Source organism: Triticum aestivum, chromosome 2D, assembly GCF_018294505.1.
Source record: "Triticum aestivum cultivar Chinese Spring chromosome 2D, IWGSC CS RefSeq v2.1, whole genome shotgun sequence".
NCBI classification, from domain to species: domain Eukaryota; kingdom Viridiplantae; phylum Streptophyta; class Magnoliopsida; order Poales; family Poaceae; genus Triticum; species Triticum aestivum.
In genome coordinates, this window is record NC_057799.1 from 71,059,081 (window position 1) to 71,064,669 (window position 5,589).

A 5,589-nucleotide genomic window follows, 5' to 3' on the forward strand; every position below is an offset into this window, starting at 1 on the left:
GAACATCTAAAACCCTAAGCCCCAATTCTCGTACCCCCAAATCCCATGCCAAAACCCTAGCAGAATCCGGCCTATCTACCAACTACAACACATCTAGTAAGGCAATGCGGGCCGGAAAGGAGGGTTTTTCAACATCAAAATGCCGAAAAAACGGGATTCTTCAGTTTAGGGGACTTACTATACATGGGGGCCGCCGCCCCTTCTGCACGACGAACAGGGGACATCGCTGCTGCCTCCCACGAGTGGCGAAGGCGTGCGGCGGCGGCGCCTCCTCAACCACGCACGAAATCTGGTCGTCGCCTCCTCAACCCTCCAATGATCGGTGGGGCGGAGTCGCCTATGCAGCGCCCCCTTTCTCTAACAACAAAGACAAACATGCGAGTTGAGTGGAGGAGGGATGAATGGGGGATACAGTGATGCCTGAGGGCTTTTTTGCTTATTTCCACAGCCGCGCCTCCACGGTTCGGCACCTGTCCTCAACGAGCGGTCAACACGTGGTCAAACTGCGTGTACGCATCGCGTACGCACTACAGTGACCGTATTTTCACGTCCCGTCATATTCAGTGACCGTAACGAGCGTATTTCAAAGTTGGGTGACCGTATCATGCTTTCGACGCAATTACAGTGACCGTGGGTGTATTTATCTCTTTTATTTTTGTCTTGTTTTTTTTCTGATGACGACTTCAGTTGTAAAAAAGTCAGAGCCGAAGTGCTTCGTACCACACGTGTGACATATCTTTTGAGAAAGACAAAAATTCACTACAAGGCCTTTAACTTGCGCTGGTGCCCACTTTACTCCCAGTGGTTACAAACACCCGAAATACAGTCACCAAACTTGCACTTGAGGGTCATCTACGGTCCAATGTACGGTTTGCTATACGTATTCGCTGATCTGGCCTGAGTCAACGGCTGCCAACTGTACGCTGACTGCCACATGTGCCAGCTCGCTCGAATACACATGCACGCAGGTTTTTTTTTGCAAAATTGCCAGTTATTAAAAGATCCTCCCACCTGGTCGGACCGAGCGCACCCCTGGTCCGACCGAGCCAGTGTGGAGAGCGCACCCCCTGGGTTGAGAGCGTTGTAGATTTTTTGCTCAGTTGTTGTTCCTTGTTTAATAACTTCATGAGCTGTTCATCCATATGTGCGTGGTCGTGTGGATTTTTTTGTACCTTTTTTTAGGATGATTTTTTTTGTACCAAGTAAAGGTTCTTGCACGTTTGACATTGCTAATTACAGTATAAGTAAAGTTTACATATAGTTGGTCCATTATAGCCTGAAAATATCGCTCCCTGTGTACACATGCCGATGACAGCATCAGTAGAGTAACTACACAGGCTGAAAGCAGATGTCGCCGCCTCGCCATCGTCGGAGTTGGGGTCGGAGTCAGGGGAGGGCGGTGGCGAGGATGGGGTACTTGTTATTGGGCATGCGCACCAGCGTCGGCTGCACCAAGGCGTCATCCTCCAGTGCCTTCCAGCTGCACAGAAAACAAACGTCAGAGCTAGACATTGGACACGGTGGCCGGCGGCAGAGTTCGCCGGCGCGGGACAGCGACTCACTCGTATGTGCAGACTAGGTGATGGGCAAAGACGCAGATCTCGAGCTTGGCGAGGCTCATCCCTGGGCACATCCGCGGCCCGCTGCCGAACCCCAGGAAGCTGTACGGCTTCAGCGACCCCTGCATACATGCATTGCACAAAGTCAGTCGAGCCGTCAGCTAGCTGGGCTGCTCTCCGAAGACGAGGAAGAAAGGAAGCCAGGGTCACGGCGCACGCACGTCGAATCTGTCTGGGTGGAAGCGCTCGGGGTCGGCGAAGACGGCGGCGTCGTGGTGGATGGACACCACGTCCAGGTTCACCGACGCGCCCTTGGCCACCTGGAACCCATCGATGCTAAAGTCCTGCGAGACCTTGCGCGAGTACCACGGCAGGATGGTGGCCCGCCGCAGCGTCTCGTTCATCACCTTGGTCGCGTATGGCATGCTGCTCAGGTCCGACCACCACAGGTGCTGCGTGTCATCGCCGTCGTGCGCCGCCCGGATCGCCATGTGCTCCTCCCTGAGCTTGGCGAGCACCTCGGGGTTCTCGCCGAGGAACTTGACGAGCCAGGTCTGGCCCGCCGTGGTGGTGTCGTGGCCAGCCACCAGCAGCGTCAGGATGTTGTCCTTGAGCTGCGCGTCGGTCAGCTTCTCCTCCTCCGCTGGGTCAGACGCGGCGCCGGCTTGCTGGCCGCGGGTGTACTTCATGAGGAGCGTCTGGAGGAAGTACTCGCGGACCTCGCCGGGCCTGCGGCACACGATCACCGCGTCCAGCATGGCGTACATCCGGTTCCGGCCGCCGAGGCCGCGATGGAAAGCTGTGCCGGGGAGCTTGAGCGGCAGCGATGTGAAGGAGGAGGAGATCATGGCCTTGAAGTTTGCCCGGAACTCCTCCTGCTCGGGGCCCTCCGGATCCAGGCTGACGAACATGTTGGCGATGACCTTGAGCATGAACTGCGAGGCCTCGTCCAGGACGAGCACGCGGCTGGCCCTGGAGCCGAGGATCTGCACAGCGAGGCCGTCGATGAAGGCGAAGTGCTTCCGTAAAGCGTCCACGAAGAGGGGCTACGCGATGAGCCGGCGCAGCTGCCGGTGCTCGTCGCCGTTGGTGGTGAGAAGACTGGTGGGGCCCAGCACCTGCTTGCCGGTGTAGAAGAGGTTGAGGCTCACCACGCCGTCCTTGCCGGACAGCAGGATCTTGGCCACCTCCCGCCCCGTCATGAACACTGTCGTCCGCCCCAGCACGTATGTCTTGAACACCTTGTCGTACCTCGCCTGCCTCTCGCGCAAGAAGCTCAGGATGCCGGCCGGGTTCGAGAAGGCGGCGATGAAGGCGAAGGTATCGCCCACCACCGGCCACCCCATGTTCCCCGGGATGCCACGCATCGGGTCGTCGGCCGGCCGCCTCAACGCCCAGAGCCAGAAGAGGAGCCCGCAGGCCGCCCCCAAGGCAGTGGGGGAGGAGATCTTTTGTTCTGGCAATTTTGCAACAAAAAAAACCCTGCGTGCATGCGTATTCGAGCGAGCTGGCAGATGTGGCAGTCAATGCACTCTTGGCGGCATTTGACTCGGGCCAAATCAGCATGTGCGTATAACAAGCCGTATAATGGACCATAGATGACCTTCAAGTGCAAGTTTGGTGACTGTATTTCGGGTATTTGTAACCACAGGGACTGAAGTGGGCGCCACCGCAAGTAATAGGCCCTATAGTGAATTTTTCTCTTTGAGAAAATATATTATTATGTGCTAACAGTGCGGGGTGTGTGGTGGTAGCTGCAATCCTGCATGGCAATGGCACAGACGATAGTTGTGACCCTTCTCGTGGTTGGTGTGATTGGACACGTGCGAATGTGGTGTGAACCACGTTACTTCAGCTATCAGTCGACTGACAAAATGAAATAAGGTCAGTCGATTTCTTTTCTCCAAACTCTGCACACCTACACTACCACATGCATGCATGCACGCATGTAACTTGCAGCTGGTGGATGCTTCTTTTGGGGCTGGCAAAGAGAAGAGCCATGGTGGACAATGCCTTGTCGCTTGGGACGCAGTTTGCAAACCTACATCATTCGAAGGCCTAGGTGTGAAGAACCTAGCACTGCAAGCGCTGGCACTTCATGTGCGATGGGAATGGCTGAGAAGATCTGATCCGAGCAGGCCCTGGCAAGGGTTAAACATGATAGTGGATGACCAAGCGCGAGAGGTCTTCAACAGCTTCGTCAAAATCAAGGTGGGGGAGGGATCAAAAGTCCTCTTTTGGAAAGATCGTTGGATTCACGGCACTACGGTTGCGGACATTGCCCCGTTACTCCACGAGATGGTCAGCATGAAGAACAAAAACAGGAGAACTGTGAGAGACGCGCTTAATGACAATGCATGGACGCTTGATGTGCAAGGGGAGCTATCTTTCTTGAGCCACATGCAAGTCTACTCTCTATGCCAAGCCATCAACACAGTGGAGAGGAACCTGGAGGAGCATGACCAATTCACTTGGCCTTGTCACGCGTCTGGTAATTACAATGCAAGCTCCACGTACAAGTGGCTTTGCATGGGGCAAGTCAAAACCCCCACCGCAGGCTGCATTTGGTGAAGTTGGGCGCCGCTTAAGTGAAAAATCTTCATGTGGCTCGCCAGCCAACACCGACTCTGGACCTCTGATCGTCGCGCTCGGCACGGTCTCCAAGACATGACGTCGGCCTGTTACACGTGCCTGCAAGATGAGGACAACCCCGATCACATCCTTGCTCATTGTGGCTATGCGAGAGAGGTGTGGCACTCATGCTTCAACGAGTGGAAACTCAACATTCAAATCCCATCTACTGATGTCACCTTCCTGCAATGGTGGCTCAACCAAAGGAGACACTTCAATGGCAAGCTTAGAAGAGGATTCGACTCCATCACGATCTTAATTGCATGGGCCCTTTGAAAGCAGCGCAATGCGCGAGTTTTCAACAATGTTTCGAGGCAAAGATCGGCTGCGCAACTTAAGACAGAGATCCTAGATGAGATAGATGATTGGAGGAAGGCCGCTCTAGGCGGAGTTGGTGCTTTAGACCGTTTCGCGAGAGAGTAGCCATAGTAGCTAAGGCATAGGCGTTGAGTGGGTTCCCCCTACGAGTTATTCGCATCTCGTTAGCGATCTTGTACATATTATTCTGCCTTCTATAAAAGTACGGTATGCCATTGGCATACTCTCGAAAAAAAAAACTTGCGGCTAGTGCGCGCAGGAGAGGTGACGCAGCGGCCGATAGTATTAATGGGCCGTGTTAGTGCAGACTAATTTAGATCAATTCAACAAGCTCGTTTTGAATTGAATTTAAATATACTTTTATGAATTTTCTCTATCATGTATATGTAGGAATCCGAATGTGTTTTCTATGTCTTTTTTTGTGTCTTCATTATTGTTTTTTTTTTCAGTTTTTCTTTCTTTCTCTCCGTGTGTGTGTGCGCGCGCGCGTGCACGTGGGTGTTGATGAAGATGCCACCATCGACATAAGATGCAATTTATTTTTAATATCTTGAGAAACGATTAATCTTCATCATTGGTGTTTTCTTATTTAAACATGGAGTATAACATGAATGTATACATGCAAATTATTTATAATTAGTGTGCACATTTTTCCCGATGTTAGGCGAGTACCAATGCCACTAACTAATTAATTAATTCCTAGGAAACTTCATTTTTTGTTTCAATTTCTTTCTTTGTTTAATGGTAATACCAATGTCAGTAATTCCTTTCATCTTGAAACCTTTTTTTGTGAAAATTCTAGTATTAAATGCTTATTCTTGCATATTATAAAGAGTAATTTATATGTAAATTGTGTGCAAAATTTGTCATTATTTGTGTTCTTTCATTTTCTTTCTTCTTAAAAGGCAATACAATAGCCAATAATTCATTTTTTTTAGAAAACTTGATTATTTTGATTTTGTTTTAGTTATTATTTCATTTTCCTTCTTTTTTAAGGGTAATACCAATGTCACTCATTCATTCTTTCTTAGAAAACTTGATTATTTTGATTTTGTTTTAGTTATTATTTCATTTTTCTTCC

At 50.9% G+C, this 5,589-nt stretch overlaps 1 pseudogene; it reads right to left on the reverse strand.

Moving 5' to 3' along the window:
• Positions 1–1,386: 1,386 nt before the first annotated feature.
• On the reverse strand, positions 1,387–4,289 carry LOC123048757 (abscisic acid 8'-hydroxylase 3-like; annotated as a pseudogene).
• Between the last annotated feature and the right edge of the window lie 1,300 nt (positions 4,290–5,589).